We start from the raw sequence: 21032 nt of genomic DNA on the forward strand, positions 1-21032 counted from the left end.
AAAATTATTGTGACTATAACCGCTATTTTCTATGTTAATGAAATAAGTGGTGAATTTATTAGAAAAAATGGCGAGAGTGCTTCTTTTTCAAGTTGTAAATTTAATGTTACGCTGTTAATTAATTACTAAATAAATTAGAGCATTTTCATCATTTACAATTTTTTTAAAAAGCAACATAATAGTTAAAATGAAGACTTCCATGGGCATTTTTTTCCAGAGGGTATGGCTGCTATGAGACTCTCCTGCACCTCTCTTACAAATATTCCTCAATGTAAATGCGTATGTACGTGTAGAATTGATGTTTTGATGTTATCATTTTATTTTCTCGAATAATTCATTATGTGACAGGGTATGTTCGGCGAGTTGCAGTTGAAAAATACATGATGATAAATTATTTTTTTACTTTTTAAAGATATGTAAGTAAGCATTTTTTAAATTCTACAGTTTTGGGAGAACAGTATCATTAGTATCATGTGTAATACGAAATTCAAAACCACTGAATTTCCTACATTAGGTATTCAATACATCTCAAAATTGCTGAAACTTGAATAATAACAGTTCCTATCACATTTCAAAATTTTATGCATAAGTAATAAAGTAATCACTAATCATATACACTTCTAGTTTTGCATTTTGGTTGCTGAGATAGTAAGAAATTCACTTTAATAAGTCCATCTAAAGAGTAACACTTGTTTTCAAGAAATTTATGATATAAGTCAACCTTTTACTTGACCGGAAACTGATGAAAATCATTTGAAAAACTGACCGAGCCAGTATTTTAATTTAGTAGAATCAGCAACGTAACATAGTCCCCTCGAAACTAGAAGAATCTAGAAACTAAGCGTCAAATTACTGCGTGATCAAGGGGAGCGCAAGGGACTCCGAGTCAAAGAAGCGGCGAAGTGACGGCGAGCGCGCGCGTCAAAAGAGTTAGAGGTGGCGCTAAACACCCACGGGGGGTCACTCTGTTGCTCCAGTGCTCCTCGGAACATAATTATCCGAGAGTGAGCGCATTGGGGCGAAAAAGAACGAGAACTGCCAACGAGCCGTAATCTAATGCGACACTTGGACTGTTGTGAGTTAAAAAAAAAAGAAACAGTGTGTGGTGAGTGTCAAAAAAGAGAGCTAAATGCCGTGCTCACATCAAAAGGGCGGCTTTGGGAGTAAGGGGCGCTGAAGCCGGCCCTGCGTTGCGGCAGCCGCGGGAGGGTCAGAAAAAGTTACAGAGGGCTGTCGGTTCCTCTCTCCCTTTTCTCTCTCTCTCTTATACTCTCACAAGTCCGCCACTCTTTTAATGGCAATGCAATAAAGCGCACGTCCAAGTTAAGCGGAAGACATTTAGATATTTTTCGTATATTTTTTCCCTACCAAATTCATCGTGTTTTTTTTTTAGTTCATTGGGGCGGAGAAAAAAATAAACCAAGAGAATATTACGTCGTGCTTCGCGAAATATCACTGGAAAATGTCGCGTCGCTTGGACGTTTTGGTGCGAAAGGGCGTCAGGGAGACGCGAAAATAAAAAAAGAAGCTCAGTCGCTCGCATTTTATATTTTGCTCGGCCACTTCTGTGTACTCCGAAGAGGTCAAGTCGCAGCGGCCTCTTTGAGGTCCCAGTGAATTAAGCAAGTGCAGTGCAGAGTGGCGAATAATCTTGCGGAAGAGAAACTATCCTTTTAAAGTCCCTTATGTGAACATGAGGTGGTGTGAGAAACCTTTTCACGTTTTGTTAACCCCTATCTTGGCAATTAAGTCAGTAAAGGTTAAAATGTAAGATTCATGCAAGTTGTTCCAAATATACCGAGGAACTCTTAGAAATTAAGGCTTGTAATCGCATGAACGGCCTGTAAATTGAAGTGGCGTTATCTGATGGAAAGTATGGATTTGCATGGCTTGCCTTTGTTTTATTTATTTTATTTGTTGTTTTTATTTGTTTTATTCTTTGTACTTCGGTAATTGTGGAAACTATTTTCTTGGTCAATTTAATTCATCTACCCTATGCTTCTGGTGTTTAATCGGGATGATCCACTTTGTACCAATTTCTGCGTAAAATGAAAATTTTATCTGACTTGTGATATGAATGGACTTTTGAATCATCGCAGCCTCGACATTTGGAGGAAATCGATTAATTTCCAAAAATAAATAGTTACAATGATGAGGAGGAGTATGTTGTTTGGCCTCCTATACCGAGACGCAGAATATTTTTTAGTACAATATACTGGTGAATGGGTCGTTTTAGTAATACTTTGAGGGTATTGGGCTCAATCATTTACAATAGCAAAGCTCCAAATATCAAAAGCTACGGGTCGACTTGTGTCTGGGAAATGAACTGGGCCATATTCCCTGAATATTTTTTACCCTCTATGGCTTATATTCAAGTTGAAATGTATTCTTACGAGTTTATTCTAACTGACCATATCATTGAAGCTCTGAAAGTGGCATCTAAAATCAAACCTTCTGAATTCAGTTAAGAGTTTCCAAGCCAGTGACTGCGATGATGCCATAAAAATTTATTCTCCCCTATAGAGCTATTATCAAATTTCATTCCCTTTCATTCATTTGAATCCATTTCCATGTTTTAATTTTTCATCTTGTCCAAACGTTTTCTCTTCTTATTCAGATCTTTAATGTTTTTGTTCAGTAAAATTACCTAAAATAAAAGGATTTATTTAAGAAAGTTTCACTTAAACTTATGTTATGCCGGTCGACCGAGGATTTGATTCAGTTTTTGTATTTAACTTGATTAAGACGTTACCTATACCGAAACAAAGATCGGACGAAGAAAAAAAGTGCGAAGCGCAGTGGTGTTTCTCCTTTTCACGGTATTTCTTGTTACCTTTTTCCATTGGAAACTATCTTGTGTAATTAAGTAGGTAAATCAATGTAGACCTCACAAAAGCTTATCTCCCATAGATGTATAGAATAGGGAAGGTGAAATATGAGGCGGTTTGGGGATGAAACTGAGGGGATATTGAGTAAATGGCATGTATAATGACCAACACCGCGTTTCAGCATTCATTCATTCACAATATTGCTATCCTAAGATTAGTATACTGCAGAATTCCTTTTCACCCTATCTCATCCTAGTTCCTCATGTCCCTGATTTTACCGGGTTCGATGCATTTACGTCATTTATAATGCAAGGCTGAATATTCTAAGGGAAGGTAATGTGATGGTTTACCATAACTTCACCATCGCAGCACTCCGCCCAATTCCATGAACTTCACTCTCGCCCAAACCTATGGCGTGTGATATCTATCGTCTATATCCTCGCTATCAGTTCCTTTCTCCTTCTACTGAAACGTATGTCTCCTCTCATAACTGCCTCTTATAATTTGAATTGAGTAGGTAGAGGCAGGTTGCCGACTCCAAAAATTTCGAGATAATATAGTAGCATATTGTCTCACCGGAAAAAAGGAATTCCGTGAATTAATAGACAATTTCACCCATCGTAAAATGTTCCTCAAATCCTGACTGAAGGAAGGGACCGCGATTTCTTTATAACTAAATGCAGTTTCTGGCTGAAGATATTCAAATCCATTGGATGAATTTAAAAAATTCCACTTTCTGCTTCATAAAAAAACAAATGAATGCATAGTTATGGTAATCTTCCACTCATAGCGATCAAATTTTAGAAATTACAATCTTCTTCCAATCCAAAAATCATAAACATCGCATTGCTCTATATTTAGTAGAATGTAGGCACTCAGTATGTACCCAATATGTAATAGTAAAACCCTGAGAGGGGCCATCGAGTTTGCATGAAAAATTTTCAGGCTTAACTTGGTGGAAATGTAGTATAGAGAGGAAGGGGTTTATGAAAGTGGTTTGAGGGAGTGGGAAGGGAACCGTCAGGGTGAACAAATGGATGAAGACCGATGACATTAAGCAGATAATACAATGGGGTGTAGGTGAATTGTAAAGTTTAACTCTTGTCATATGCAACATACGAGGAATTTAATGCACATTGACGGAAAATCTTATTTGGAAATCATTTATGCTTGTGTAATCATTTTAGCAACTTTGATTGTAATGACAAGGGTCTAAATTAGACGTTATTGAACTTTTTGAAATTTTCAATAGCCTCAATGGACTTTGTAAAAATGTTTTATTCTTTCATGACTAATCTTTGCTAAAGTAAAGCATCCCTATGACGAAAAAACATTGACCTTTACCCGCACCTTACTTTGTTCTCGGTTTCATATCATCGGCCTTCATTCATTTGTTCGACTTAACTGTTTCCCATTCCCACAACCCTCATGCCACTTACATACAACCCTTACCTTACATGTACTGCTACCTTGGCTCTGGTACAAATGCATGAGATAGTATCTGTGTCATCACCTTGAAAATGACGTAGAGTGTCAAAATCATGGTCGGTGGTGGAGTTACATAGTAAAATGTGGTTACCTGATTACTTTTTTTGTTTATATTTTATCCTGAATACACCGAGTTTGCTTTTGACAAAGGCCCGTGGAAATTTGGCATATTATGCGTGAAAAAAGCCGCGAGTGAGAGGGATGGGCGGGTCCGAGGAAGGATGGCGGTCGAGTGTGAATGGGATCGCGAAGATGGAGCGCTCACTGGGCGAGGATGTACGGCCTCGGGCTGTTGGGCAAAGGGGAGGCGAGAATGCATGGAGCGTTGGGGGGAGGAGAGACTGTTTGGAAAATAGGCTTAATGGTTTTCTGCCTCGGGGAGGAAGACAAAAGGCCGGGGTAAACAGTTTGGGGAGCGGAAGGAGAAATATAGGGCCATCGAAAAGGGAAAGATGGATCGGCGAGTGAGGTGAGGAAAGCAAGAGAAAGTGTACGCCGGCTGATGTGTAAGAAGGTAGGGGCTGAATGAATGGATGGAAGTGAGTTCGCAGGAGGGAGGAGAGAGCAAGGTGAGACAGGTCACGGTTGAGACTGATAATGAGGATGAATGAGGAAAGGGAAAGCCACAGGCTCTGGAAGGAATTTTTGTTGGTGCGTCAGATTGATTTTAATGGGCCTATACTGCTCTTAATTGAATCTGGATGCTATTATTTAGATCTTTTCGTGAATTCTTAATGAAGTAGTATATATAGATTTTACAAATATGGACAATTTTCTTTTTGAACATGCAGTTTTCCTTTGGAGAGTATTTATACTTGGCTATGACTTGAACCAGCAGGAAATTTGCAATTATTCCACCGGAAATCGCACAGATATTCGTGAAATTGATATATAAATATGAAGTGGGACATACTTTTGTCATTAGTCACAAAATTAAATTCGAGATAAAATGCGGGCTTAATTCATCCGTCAGAAAAATATTAAAATGATATTTGGAAAATTCAATGAAAAATTTAGTGCCATTCAGTGAGTTGAATCTTAAATATTTAATATTATTGCTGTCCTGTTTGTGGTTTTCAGAATTTTCGTAGTTCTGAATTAACGCTCTAGCCGTTATCATCATTTGTAAAAGTAAATTAATGAGCAAAAGAGCTTAAAAGGGCAATTTCATTCTAAGAAACAAACAGTAATTTTTCAAGGTTTCACGGATTTTTATTGACGACAGATGCTTTAACGGTCGTTTGGTCTTATTTAAGCAATAAAAATAACGTAGGAAAGTTTATTCCTGGAATGGTTATTAAAAATCTGTGACATATGACAAATCAGCGATATTCTTATTTCACTTAGTATAACTTTCTCCAAATGACACTTGCTACTATCAAGATATCTATTCATTTTATTAAATGAATCCATGGACTAAAGTTTTACTACATTGAAAACGAGGAAGACAGAGACAAGTGTGAAAGGATTTAAGTTCGGAAAATCCTCGGAAGAAAAAATTTACATTGACAGAGAATCGAATCCGAATCTCCCAAATATGCACCGGGTGTTCTATCACTTGAGGTACCACTGATCTTTTTCCTACTTAGTTTTATTGGCTTTCGAGGACAAGATGGGTGGGTCACAGTTATTCGTTAGAGAATTGTGAGGCAGCGACTTGGCTCATTTCTTCGCACTCATTCGAAATCAGAAACTTAGGGAAAAATATTATGTCCCTTTGTTCAAATGAAATGTTTTGGATGACTAAAACACGAATACTTGCGTAGTACAATTTTATCGATGGAAAGTTAGTTATTCCGTGTGATGAACGGGATCACATTTGTAAAATTCTTTTTACAGAGTGAAAATACAATTATGTAAAAAGTTTCCCGGAAATTGTGATGCGTTTAACCAATTTTGTGGGAGAGTCATCAGGTCCCATCAATGTAGACTCTTTCAAGAATACGGTCGTGAGCACCAAAATTTATGTGAAAGCTTTTACTTTCATTCGGGAGGATTTTATAAATACGGTTTATTTTCGTTTATACTCCTTCTTATCTGGTTTACGGACTATAAAGAATATTAATCCTCTCTCCGGGCATTTCATTTCGAAAAATAATTTTAAGACTGCAAGAATGATAACAAAAAAATGTTGAATGTAGCACGATAAAATTTATCTGAATATACTCGTATATAAGAATTCCCATCGGCGCCGGGCACTGGCAGCCCCATGGATAATGAAATGTTTTGGGAGATTATTTTACTGACTACTTTTTTAATTTTAATAGGATACTGTAATAAGAAAAGGAAACAATCACGAAGTGAAAAGTGAGTCTGTACTCTAGCTACATCAGGTATATTCTAGTGCATTTAGACTGTCTGGGACTCATTTTATATTCACTATTTCGGATAAGAAAGCGCTTACATCGCCAGAAAAAGGGACCAGTTGGAACCTCTACCGAAAAAAATGCCGAATCAACTGTTTTTTGAAATTCCTACGACTGCAGTACAAGTCTAACTCTAGATGAAATGTGAAACACACTTTTAAAAGTTTTAATGAACGACTCTGAACATATTTTAAATAATTCTTCCAAGCAGAGCCCTTGGGGTTTCTCCGTGGACGACTTATGGGCTGTAGTCACTCGCTCATTCACAGCGACGCCTATTTTTCCTAAGGTCAAGAAGAGTTGACACATGCCACCGCAGCCGTAGCCGCATTGTAACCCCTTGACATCTAAAAAAACGAATCCACTGCTTGTTCGCGGAAGGAAATTATCGAGTGTTCCGACCTCTGTGAACAAAATCAGAATTACTGGAAAGAGGTTTAAAAAACGCCTAACATGGAACTGGAGCTGGAATAGTCAACGGGGAAAAAGCTGAATCAAAATTTCGACATTTGAATTCTTAACTTTGTTCACGATAAAAGCAACCTTTTATTTCAACTTAGGTCACTCACCATCGTACACGTGATATTAGAGGAATAAAAAGGTTCCCTGCCGAAATCAATTTCAATGTAATTTGGGTATACTGCAAAATTAAAACTTAACTCTTTATAATGCTCATGACTTGCTATCTAGTCATAAGTGGTTCACACATTATGAATTACCTGCCTAGATACTGCTTTTTATCTTTTGTGTACTAATTCCCTCTCCCGCCAACATCTTAAGTCAGGAACACGGGGTTTGTTTTGACGCAGCCCTCCACTCAATTCTCCAATCGGCTAATTTTTTAACGCCTTATCCTATGTCTTGAATCCTTCATCACTTACCACATATATTCATCCTAGGCCACCATTAGCGGTTCTTGCTCTCCACCTGTCCTTTAACAACAGTTTTTACTACACCATCATGTCTCATGATCTAAGTTGTCCCGTCGTCCTTCCAAGGTTTGCAAGAGACTTCTATCTTATTCTTGTTAAAACATCCGTAATACTCACGCAAGTTAATGAAGAATTTTGTCTTAATCATTCATTCACCTATTACATCACATCACCAATACTTCCAGTATTGACGTCTCTGCTTATTGCTCTGTCAGTATTGCTGTGAACATACAAGACTCGCACAAGAGTGCATGCTCCGAGTGTGAGTCCTTATGAGTATACTCCTTGTTTAAATTCTTATTTACCCATCTGAATGAGTACTCCTCATTTTTAAGAGCTTGCTCATCACTGAGGCTATTCTGCTGACTATTTCCTTCTTGACACGTCCATTACTTGTCACTTGGCTACCCTCGTCGCAGAAGTGCATGGCCTCATCAAATAAATGGTTTCTAATTTCACATATGTCGTGGCGTTGTCTTTTCTACTGCCAACCAATATTTTTGCTTTGCTCCCTTTGATACTCAAGCACATTTGCAATATTCAGTCTATAACTAGCGATTGTTTTTTTTATATTTATTAGAATTTTCTTCAGTCTCCTGAATTTCCTTCTCTCTCTCTGGAGTGATTGATATTTTTTTCACCATTTATTTCACTTCTGGGGCTTCTTCTTTGATATCATTGCTAGCTTTCTCGTTGAAAAACGTGATGGACTACGACGGAAAGAGCAAATTTTTGTTTCATTCCTTTCTATCTACTTGTTTCTTCACCGCTGGTTCCGGATTTAGCCACAGATATCTGCTTTCTTTATAAGTTGTAGATGATTCTTCAGTCAGTATAGTGCACACTCATTTACTTCAGGATAACAAGTATTTCCTTTCAATCTACTTTATCAATAGCCTTCTTTAAGTCAACAATCGCGATGAATGACGGTTTATTTATTCTTCGTTATCTTCTTTACGGGCGCTCTAAGGATCAATATTTCTTCTCATGGGAACTTACTTTTCCTCTCGCGGAATTTATCTACTTCCCTAAATTTGAACTAATTTTATTCTTGAACCTGTGCCCCTCTTTAGTTTTATCCATATGCCATTTGATGCCGTGATAAAAGTGTTCGCTGCTGTTAACACTGGTAGTAGCTGAGTTCTCTAAACCTTGAGTCGTGAGACATACCGAAAGGGTTGCGAGGAGTAAAACCTGTACTTTCAACGGTGGTCGAGGAGGCCAATAAGGATTTTAGTGAGATTAGATGAGCGACGGGAAAAGGGTAAAGTAGGGCCAGAATTGGCGTGCTTTAGGGGAGAATGGAATGGTGGTCGGGGTTTGCTCCCACTCTACTGCATTCTCCATATCTGCATATCCATTTTTGCTCCCCATCCCTCTCCTCTCTCCTCACCCTCATTTTTTTACTCCCCTCATCTCCTCGCTCGGCCCTCAACCACCGCCAATCTGCTGCTGCTATCCTTTCCTTTTATCGCTCTCAAACCCCTTCCCCCCCAAATACTTTTATCCTCCCCACCCCCCTCTTCGCTCCTCAACTTTCCTTCTCACCCGCCCTCCGCAGCGGCACGGCCAGCCAAACCATTGCCCATCTTTTTGCCTCCCATAAAACACTGGATTTGGCATGTGGACCACGTCCACCCATTTGCATGTGAATGTTCAACCCGATTTTCCATCCTCCCCTCTCCTCCTGCACCCTGATTTTTATCCTTCCCGTTCCATCCCCTCTTTTCTCTTTCCGTGTGTCCCGTCCCCTATCCCCATCCTTTCTCTTTAGGTACCTTAGCCCTTTTTCGTCCGCCTTCCCCATTAAAAAAATGTATCTTCGTCTCTTGTTATTTTTTTCGTTCCTGGTATTTTTCTCTTCCTCTGGTCCTTTTTGGCCCTAGGCATTCCCCTCTTTTTTTCCTCCTCCCTTTCTTCCGCCTCCTATGCGAAAAACTTCTGAAAATTCTCTCTATCCCAAACTCTCGAGTCCTTCGATAATGTCCTCTGTAACAATCTAGAGCAGCCCTCCCTTCCCCTCTTCTCTTGGCATTCCACTTTTCGCATACCTGTCTGATCCTTTTCGCAAGGGGTGGGGTGAGGGAAGGTTTGGGATTGGAGGGATACGTGACGGCATATCGCTGGCAAAAGGGACGCACAGTTTTGGCGGTTGGTTAGGGAAAGAGATAGCAGGAGGATACGGAGAGGAGACCTTGATGATGGGGCCGAACCAGGGTTTGCAGGAAAGCGCGGAGGGAATTTTTCGCGGAAGGGAGAAAATATGAAAATCGCTGCTCGCTATGTTTGGAGCGTTTTTCTGCGAGAACCTCGGGTAAAGCGCGGTGTTCCATGCTGAAAGGATTTTTTTTCTCTTTTTTCTTTTTGCGTGCAGTAGAGGGATGGTTAGCGGTATGTGAGTGGGTGTTAAAAGGTTTTCTCCCGCCCCCCCTAATCTCATTCTACGCATTTTCTTCCCGGTTGAATTTCCAATAACTCTTCCATGAGAATCTTCCTGCCCTGAACCCCTACGTTCTTCGAACCATAGAGCTCTGCACTATCACCCTTTCCTCTCTGTTTTTTCTTACCCCTTTGCTATCTGAATGCCTTTGCCTGGCGTCAAGACTGCCATCTGCATTCATCCCTCAAGAGCCTCGGTAGGGAAATGGAGGTCCTCCTCAATGGAGGATTCAGTGGTCGCGCTCGGAGCGCGTATTCGGTGGAAGAGGGGGTCGGGAGACTCCCAGTCTGTTTCTTGTTACCGCTTTCTGGGTTTTTCTTCCTCACTCTCCTCTTCCCCCAAAACCTCTCCACTCATATATGATACGTATTTTTTGAACGCTCGTGCTCTTCTTCTTTCCATGTGCACTCCTTATGCATATCATTTTCCTTTCCTATTTTCGTCTTTCGACAAACTTTTTCGTGATCCCACCTTAACCACTTTTTCAACCCTGGCCCTCATTTTGTTCTCTATTCTATTATCCATTCAACATTATCCATTCCATTTATCGCTTTTAAAACCAGGGTCACGTCCCAAATTGTGATAACCTGCGCTCCATGGAGAAAGTTCTTGGGAAGACAGAAACGTGAGAATCTTGAAAACTCTTCTCTCAGAAAAAAATTCTTTTTCGATTACACCGGGTGGTTCTAGCATTTGCATAAAATTCGGCTATTAAAAAATAATTCTGTGTAATTTTATAAGGTTCATAATGCTTTTTCTTAGATACCATGTTTAGTGATGTTCTCCTGAATAATTTCCTGCACATCTTTTCCATGGTGCGTCGTTATTATAAATGAATTGGTAAAGAGGTAAAGATATTAATGCTTGAATCTTGGAATTGAACTCAACATATATATTGGATATCTTGTATGTGATTACTTTTGTTAAAAAGCTTATTCAATCAATATGTTGTGTGAGAATGCAACTTAACCGTTTCTATGTGCACTTAACTCGCTTCAAACCTCAATCTTTCTGCGGCAATGCGTGCCCATTTCTTGAAATAGATCTACATTTACGGAAACGTTTTGTGTATTAAAAATCACTCCATTTTTATCTATGGATTTGTGGCCTAAATCAATGACTTTCATTATATTTAAATGCTCACAACTAATTGATGCCAATATAACCTCAATCCTCCAACTTTTACGATCTCAAACTCATGACTTTTCTTTCTATGATCAATCTCCTTCATTTTCTATCAATTGCATTAAGCATTCGTCAGTTTGTCATCTTTTTAGCGATATTGCTTTGCATTTCTATTGCATTGTAACATATATGAAAATTTCATTTTTCTTAGTTGACGGTGCCTCCATTCATTCAAGAAAAGTTTCCATCAAATACAGAAATAAGTAATGACTACGCCAAAACTTTATTTTAATTTTTTAATACTTATAATATATTTATCAAATATTTTTTCACTAGCTCTTTTTCCTTTTTCGGACAATGATACTCGAGAAAAAATAAAAACATTAATTAAAAGGATTTGTCATAGAAAAATAAATACTTATTGTTAGCTCCGATGAAGGTGAATAAAGTCACCGAAACGGTATTTTCTTAAGTAATAAAATGTTTCCTGGCCAATAATCTAGATAAGACACAGAATGCTTTTCTTTCATTACTGTGATGAGGCATCATGCATAATGAATTACAGGGTAGTTAGTTTTATCATGAAATGATCCTGATGAATATTTTCAGTACGGGCTGGTACAATTCGCAGAGGAATTTTTGCTGAATGCCGTGCCTCATACCATTAGACGTAGTTAGTCTCGAAGTACATACTTAGCATCTCGTAGCATTTTCTAAATAATTTTAAATCGATCCCCGAAATTCTCTGATACGGATATCTCCCATTCCGTCTGTAATATTAGTTTATTCAAAATTTGCATAAATATATTTGGATAAAGCCATTCTTGCGGCTTGTATTCTAGAATTTACCGATATAAACGCTATGCTGAACGTCATAGTTAATGGCTCTAGCCTAATTAGACTCGCATATAGGCAGGCAGGAGTGAAATAACGTAGCCATGCATTTGAAGAGATTAGAATATATCTAATTTACCTTAAAGCGTTAACAGGTCAGCGTAATATAATATCGTAGTTTATTACCGAAGGGGCTTTGGAGGTGTATTTTCCAGTAGTAACAGAACACAAGACGTGTGAGAAAAGTTGTTGTATTCTCAATATTGTTTTGAGAACTCTCGCTATAATGTCATTTTCTGATCATTAAGTTTTTGGAAAAGCACATGTTCAAAACAGCTTGTACCTAGATGATAAGGACTAAAATGAATACATTAATCTTCCTTTTTTGATAGGACATCTACTTTCGACAGTATAGATTGACTGGTAGTTGAATTTCAATTACCTTTCCATACTTAAACTGGAAGTGGAATTACTAGGGACGTGCAACTAGTACTTTTTGACCTAAAGTGGAGTATCGAGTTGAGCTAAAAACTACTCGCGAGTATCTAGTCGAGTAGAGTATGGTATTTTCTGGATCAGGAAATGCAACTTTGAATGCTCCAACTTAATCCCATTTTTCTAAGCCCCTTGTGAACTTTCTATTCTGAATACTTAGCCATGATGAAAAAATAAAAAGATAATGGGGAACTTTGATGGTAATTGTGTCGGAATCAGGAGATGCATTAAAATTATACTTATATGCCTTAAACAGTTCCATAAGCGCTACTGAAATAAATTAGCCTCTTTTAATACGTCGACAGTTAAATTAATATATGTATCCAAACTGCTAGGAAGAGCCCTGGGTAAATGTATTTACTCAATTGTAATAACGATAATATGCGTAAATGAATCATGGAATATTTGACCCCTTCAAATTCTCATGCAGAATAACCTACATGTTCTACATGTTCAGACAGGAGACTTTGACATTTCCATGTTATGGTGTTACTGCCTGCAGAAAATTGTCTATCGCTACACACTTGTGTATTCAACGGTGTTTTCATTCATCATCACAATTGTGTAGCTGCACAAGTACTTTCTTGCCAAAATTTCAAGATTTGGGAGCCTTGGAAATTTATATTAAAAACTATATCAATAATTTTTTTGGATCTTGAATCTTCATGGAATTTAATGAGACGAAGCGAACAAAATATAGAACTTAGCGAACAAAATATAGAACTTAGCTTTGTAGACAATTTATTTTTATTATTTCCCACTACCTTTAATTTACATAAGCATATTTTTGTAAGTTTAAGAAGGAAACTAAACGCAACAAAGGAGTAAACGAAAATTAACATGGGACGTATGTAGAACTCAAGCATGCCAAAAGATGTCTTCACTTGTGAGGTCAAACACCGGGAAAAACTGCTCCACTGTAAGCTAATAGCTAAAAGTTACATTTTTTCATAGAATTCTAAACACTTTTTACGTATTATCTCGGCGTTTAAGAAAAGAAGGTAGGGTATAAAAGTATCGCATACGAAAATATGAGCGATGCAGCGGTCCACTACGAATACACCGGGTCGGAAGACGGTCGGCTGCCGCTCTCGGCGCCCACGTCGACGGCTATAGTGGTTGACTGCTACGTGTACAGATAGCTGAAACTATTAGGTTAAGGTATTTTAGAACGACTTATCGACTTAAAAACGATATTAATGCTTGAATTTCATGATAGCGCCCCTTCACGGTAGTTTTCTGAACTTATTGACCTCGACATCTCTGTAACAGAGACTACTCGACTCGACTCGAGTTTTCGAGTACTCGCACATCCCTAGGAATTAATGTTAATAAAGTCCACAATTCTTGTGGATAATACGCATTTTAGGAATTCTACTAATTTGCAAAATAAATTTAGTCTCATCTAGCTGTCCATTGCCCTCGGCTCAAAAGATCATATTTTTCTCCTGAGGCACTAAATACGTACATTACATTTTGAAAATAACTTCAAATTTTGATGATATATAATGAGAATTAATTAGCCCGGAAGGAATCTTGAAAAAGCTGATTGATCTTCCAATATCTCTGTAATATTCATATTCATTATTATAGTGTTACTGCCGTTGTTTCAGTTTCCTAGAGTCCTTTCCTGAAAATTTCTTTGCCTGACTCCTTTGGTCCATGCCTTCGTCGAAGGACTTCGTAGAAAAACAAGTTTTTACAGGAAATTCTGCATCCAAAAATCAGCAATCTGAAAATAAAAATTAATGATTATGAACTTTATGCTCTAATATAAAATCAAGAGTGGTAAACAAAAAGCTGTAGTTTTGAAAGCTTTTAAAAACGGTAGTTAGGATCGCTAATGATGGATTTATTCTATCCCTAATAAGGAAAAAATATAGTACCCTAAGTTGAATAAACACGGTAACAAAAAAATATATTCATATACACATTAGGGTGGGCCGAAAAAGGTTTTTTTCCTGATCAAATTTGCCCTGCGCGGGAAAGTTTCGAAATGATATAAGGATCTCGCACACAAAATTTTTTCAAATCGAATAATATTAACCACTGCCGCCCGAGTTCTAAAGTTTAAAATTTTGCGAAAAATCAGGCTGATTTCAGATTCAAACGGCTATGAAGACGACTTTTATGAAAATATGGGATAATGGATAATAGAAAAGAGTGGATACATGTTTATTGTTTATGAAAATGAAATTTGAAGTTTATTTGACGAAATCTATGGTTAAAAAAATGTCTATGAATTAACAACAAAATTATAGTATAGACCACCCGCACAACACAACTCCTTTTTGCCTACATTTATAAAATTCCATTTTGGGGGCTAAATTACACGTAAAATAATATTTATTTCGATTGAATTTCATTTTTTAGCAAATAAGTCATCATATGGTAGTAAATAATCCCACAAAGAAGTGATAATAAGGTAAATTATTTGAAATTAACATCAATCATAATGACGAATAACATACCTGTGGAGCTATTTTCAACAAGAAATTCAGCCAAGGCTGAGAAATAACAGAGCCTGAACACCAAGCATTTCACTAAGTAGCTCTCTGCTAGTTTCGTAAAGAATCTACCCAGAACTCACCACGAGGAAGAGGCTACTATCGAGTTCCACCCGTGTCCAACCCAGCCGACCTTCCGAAGGACACGATTGTGAAAGCACATCAATTTCTCTGACAAAATTATTTTGTGATTTTTTCAAATTTCGGTTGAATTTCTTCGTCTCTTATACACGGTAATGCCCATCCATGCCTGCGTTCTATACTGCACACGGATTTTGATGCTAACATTATCAATTGTATCATCCTTTCAACTGCTTGTGTATGGCAGGGAAAAGGTACTTCTAATACAAATCTTTCCGTAACAAGGTCTTCCAAGTTTTTGTTTGTCATCCCAGCTACTATTGGTTGTTGATTTACCTCAATTGGTTCCCAGTCAACCAAGTCAATATAATTTTGAGCATCGAAGTTTAGAAAGACTTTGTGCTTTACCGGCGAATGGACTGAGTGAAGAGTTCTCGGGATCGCCACCGGGTCAGGAACTCCATATCTGCCGACGTTTCGATGTCCGACTCGGTCCACTCCATCGAAGGTTAGCTTTGGAAAATTCGAATTTCCTCAATTCCTCCTGCTGAGTTTCTCTCGATTTCAATGTATTTGTGATGGCCATTGCACGAATTTGTCTGCGTTCATCGGCTAACATTGCAAGCAGAATATTCTCTGGGTGAGAAAAATTACATTTCCCTAAATCATAGAGTAGCGGAGTAATTTGATGTCTCTATCTATATAATTCAGAAGAAGAATCATGTTCATAATATGCTTCGGGCCTTTTGAATATTTTCTCAATTTTATTGAAAACCGCATTGGAGCGTAGACTTCGATAACAAATTGTGCCAGGGTCATCAGTTCTTTTGACGGTGCTGAACGATAGTTCATTGCAATGAAGCAGGCAAACAAACCAATGCAAAGGTCTTCTTAGGGCCATTTCCATTCTCCTGATTACTCCGGCATGGCTTCCGGTGTTAACCTCAGTTCCATCGCACACAATTGCTTGGAGTCCATCGATAATGATCATTTCCTCCCCTAGAAAATTCGTGATGGAATCTTAGAGGCCAATAGCTTTGCTGACACATGGGGTGACATGCCATAAGTAGCGTGAACCGGGCTCTTGAACGAGAGTTACATGCTCCTCACCTATTGTTTTTCACTTTGATTGACTATAAACGAAAGCAAAGTCTTTCCTCTCGTCGAAGCGCAGTTTAACAGTTCCCACATTCCTCCGAAGAGACGTGCGCAATCTTTCCCTTCCCCTTATAACTTTGTTCTTGTCAACAACAAGTACATCGACTCCTTGAGTAACCAACCCGATATCTATAAGGTGCGCAGATGCAAGTGCTACAGAGGTATTGTTTGATATGCAGAATTATTCACAGGATGAGGAAAATCTTGGCAATTTCAAATTACTTACACTAACCTTTTTCCATCAAATCCTCTCCTTCACTTGCATCACATAACTCTTCGTTCAATGTCATTTCATCACCTGAGTCTTCTCAACAAAAGTTTTATGACAAACTATGGTGGGGCATTCGGGTGTTCCTTTTTTCCTTCCAACCTGCAAAGCCTCGTCTTCCTATTTTTGGTCTCGTGCACATCGATGGCGCCTATCTTCATTTTCCTGCCTCTTCTCTGTCCTTAGGGAATTCCCATGCTAAACTAAGCATTTTCGAAGGAATATCACAAACAAAATCAGTCTCACTAAAGCAATTTACATGCCGCAACATCAAAAAGCTGACGTGCGTGACGAAAAAAGTCTTGCTTCAGATCAATGAAAGCATTCTTGTTGACGGATGGAAGAATATGCGATTATTTCGATGATATTGAATAATTCGTCAAACAATTTACCTATATCCAACAACTGGGGTAGAGGATCTATGCCAAAGGCCTTCATTGTCATAAGCCACTGTCTCCGCGATTCCCGGCACAGGAATAATGGTACCATTTTAACTTTCTTCTTCAACGTACCGAGAGTACAAAAACATTTTCATCATCTCTTCATAAGTGGGCATATCATTACCCCTGAAATTTTCGGGTGCAACAAATATCACGCACTCCACTCCACATCTGGTACGCTTTCCCTCTATTCTAACCATTGCGTCAATCCTCCCGTAATCCTTTGGAATGTTGGTTGGGGGGACACGGGTGGAACTCGATAGTAGCCTCTTCCTCGTGGTGAGTTCTGGGTAGTTTCTTCACAAAACTAGCAGAGAGCTACTTAGTGAAATTCTTGGTGTTCAGGTTCTGTTTTTTCTCAGCCTTGACTGAATTTCTTGTTGAAAATAGCTCCACAGGTATGTTATTCGTCATTATGATTGATGTTAATTTCAAATAATTTACCTTATTATCACTTCTTTGTGGGATTATTTACTACCATATGATGACTTATTTGCTAAAAAATGAAATTCAATCGAAATAAATATTATTTTACGTGTAATTTAGCCCCCAAAATGGAATTTTATAAATGTAGGCAAAAAGGAGTTGTGTTGTGCGGGTGGTCTATACTATAATTTTGTTGTTAATTCATAGACATTTTTTTAACCATAGATTTCGTCAAATAAACTTCAAATTTCATTTTCATAAACAATAAACATGTATCCACTCTTTTCTATTATCCATTATCCCATATTTTCATAAAAGTCGTCTTCATAGCCGTTTGAATCTGAAATCAGCCTGATTTTTCGCAAAATTTTAAACTTTAGAGCTCGGGCGGCAGTGGTTAATATTATCCGATTTGAAAAAATTTTGCGTGCGAGATCCTTATATCATTTCGCAACTTTCCCGCGTAGGGCAAATTTGATCAGGAAAAAAAAACCTTTTTTCGGGCCACCCTAATGCATATGCATACAGCTCTGCGATAGGCAAATTTCATAGGCAAATTTCATTTTCATAAACAATAAACATGTATCCACTCTTTTCTATTATCCATTATCCCATATTTTCATAAAAGTCGTCTTCATAGCCGTTTGAATCTGAAATCAGCCTGATTTTTCGAATTATACGGCGCTGCGGTTGCCGAATTATACGGCGCTGCGGTATATTTGCATTGGCGAGATGGTTCGAGTTGCCGTGTCTTCGTTTTTTTATTCTAAGTACTAAATACATAATTTTATCTTGGTCTTCCTTATATTAACTTGGTGTAACTTTTTATAAGACAGAAGGATGTATAGCGGTTGTAAATAAGTGCCCTCTCCAGTTTTTATATTTTTCATTCGAATTTTTAGTCGTCTTAAAGATAGCATCCTACATCTGATGCTACTCGGCAATATTTGTCCTTAATTGACTTGAAAAAAATTTGAGAGAATTTTTACTTTTGTAAATATATTTTTTGTATTTCTTACCACACGTTTATTGTATTCCATATGACTTGCTATATACAGAACAAACTTTCTTGAAATATCCTATTTATGGGTTTTAACTATGTTTGAGCGTTTTAGGTGAGGAATGAAATCATCTCAAACAATACATAATGGTTTCCTGGCGAGTATAGTCAAAAAAGGTTATTCGGGGATTCTAGTCGGGTTATTTCTCTCAATTTGGCCAACATTTCGGAACCCGAGTCTCGTTCCATCACTAGGGCTGATAGTGATTGGAAGAAGTGGTTGTAGTAGAAGATATCACACTGTTTATTTGGTGCCAGGTGTCGCGTGAATGGCTGGGAGAGTCAGCCAACTGAATTCTCCTTAGGGGCGATTTCTACGCATTGCTGAGTGAATACCCTGCAGAAAAGACAGGGAAGCATCTGGATCTCGGAATCTTTTTCAAAATACGGGAATCATTAATTTGTTAGCACCATATACCATACGGCACATTGTGACGTTGGTGCTTTACCTTCTACGTTTCTGCGTTTTCCTCGACCAGGAGGACTAAAGAGAGGCACATATCGGTATATCAGCCCCCTCCGCCACACCCTCTGATCGAATGAAGAAGAAATCGAATCCATATGGAATCATATCCCGAATAGAACACTAATGCATCCAACCGCTACACCCCCTGTTGAGTGCGTATTTTGTAGTATTTGTTTTACGACCTTCCTATGACAGAGGAAGACGTAATTGTTGTCACATCTGCCGGTCTCGGTGGCGGCGTGGTAAAGTCCTCGTCTCCCCAATCGAGGGTTGTGGGTTTAATCCCCTGGATAGGTTGCCCATATCCAGGTCATGTTATGATAGTCCATCGTTGTTGATATTTAGAATCCCTTGATGAAGGCCTTAAATATGCTCTTTTCAGGTAGGTGAAGATAAATATAAAAATTTGATTTGAAACACTTTAAAATCTTCCTACGAGTGGAAATTTCATTATTCTCTCTATATTCTACTGAATCCTCATTTAAGGGTGCTTTTTCATACATATAAGGGAAAGGAGGGGTAAATTGGACTGATAATCAGGAGGAAATCAGGGAATAAATGTAAACTTGGTATTAACCCTGTTCAAACGGATTCAAACCCGAAACTCTCCGGCCGGGCGCCACTTATTGGCCCACGCGCCACTTACGATTGGCCTCAAATACGATACCTGAGTGAACTGTCATTTAACTAGGTCCCGACTGTTTGCACAAAAGCTGACCTTTATTGTTTGCTATGACTTTTCCACTCAACGAGTCCCAGACATCGTCAAAGCTATTCATTTAGCAAACTGCGTGAAGAACTAAGGTCACAGAAGGAAAATGGGGGTGATGGCCTAGATTCGCTTCAAGTTCTCCCTTGCAGCCGTGACATTTTTCATCCCAATTTGAACATGCGGTCCCTTTCTTTGAGAGTGAGAGGTAGCCTTTCTCCTCAATAGAGCGGGAATTAATGTTTTCATGTTCATCATCCAAGGCGCGGTTTCTCAAGCAAAAACGTTGCAAGCCTTGTTCATCGGCCATCCATGTTCAACGTAAGGTTTGATTTGTCGTGTGGAAGCGACACGCTAGCCACATGACCGCTTTCATATGAGTTCTTGGGTGACCGCGCAGGTGAGTAGAGCGCTAATACGTGGAAAACGTTGCATTTGCATGAGATCTAATTATTCACGGATGATGTATCAGGAAAGGCAAATATAAATGCCATCAAAAGGATATATTCGCCTGGTCTTAGGATGAGGAAACCTGGTGATCTTTATCGTAATTAATTTTAACTGTACATCATATTAAATTACGCTTCATTTTTACCCCTTTGTTCAGTGAGTAAATACGTTAAATGAAATAATACTATATAGAAAAACTGGCTTTTTAGCAAAGAAGTGCCAAACTTTAATTTAGACTAATTTTTTCTGCTTTTAGTTCTAAGTTAATGATAATGATAGAAAGCAATGTTTAAATGAGAGAAAGACAAGAAACTATTTTTCTTTAATATTTAACCTAACAAGGAAGGTTGAAATTTTATTTTCATGGCGCAAGGAAAATATTCCTTTGTATCATGAATTGGTAATGGTTCATTAAATAATTGGCACATATATTAAAATATGAAGTAACAGAATAGCATGTCATACTGAGCAAGTAGATTACAGCAATTAAATTGCAGAACACATAGGCCAATTTTGAAAGCAATACTCATAGGAAGGGAGGAGTTAATATTTTATTTAGACTGAGGATGCTACAATGTCTGAATGGATTCTTAATTACTCAAATTACTCATTTACGTAAACGTTTATGTGCAAATTCAACAGTCAAATTACGTTTTCTCAGTACATAAATTCTATCTTACTTTCCAGGTGGTGTGTTCCTTACGAGAGGAGGATTGAATTACCACAGAGATTGTCCAGGAATGCAATGGTAAGCTGCCTCATTTAAATTCATGTTACATTTGAAAATAGGCAATTACGTTTCATTCAAATTTTATTGAATTTTACATTTCGTTCGGAGAATAGTGTTCACGAATGTTCATTTATAACTTTGTAATTTGGTAATTGACTTGTCATTATTATTCTCGTGATTTAATAAGCCGCAATCGTTTAGATCCATAAAATGGTCAGCATTCCCTTTA

The 21032-nt window shown here is 38.1% G+C and overlaps 1 long non-coding RNA gene across 1 annotated transcript in view; it reads left to right on the forward strand.

Annotated features, from left to right (window-relative positions):
* The window catches only part of LOC124153522, a 388339-nt gene extending 367517 nt beyond the window's left edge, over positions 1-20822 (forward strand). Inside the window, exon 3 of the long non-coding RNA XR_006863675.1 lies at positions 20761-20822. This is a non-coding gene — a long non-coding RNA (uncharacterized LOC124153522). The remainder of the gene's footprint in view (positions 1-20760) is intronic.
* The last annotated feature ends 210 nt before the right edge of the window (positions 20823-21032 follow it).

This window comes from Ischnura elegans, chromosome 1 (assembly GCF_921293095.1).
Source record: "Ischnura elegans chromosome 1, ioIscEleg1.1, whole genome shotgun sequence".
In the NCBI taxonomy this organism is placed as follows: Eukaryota; Metazoa; Arthropoda; class Insecta; order Odonata; family Coenagrionidae; genus Ischnura; species Ischnura elegans.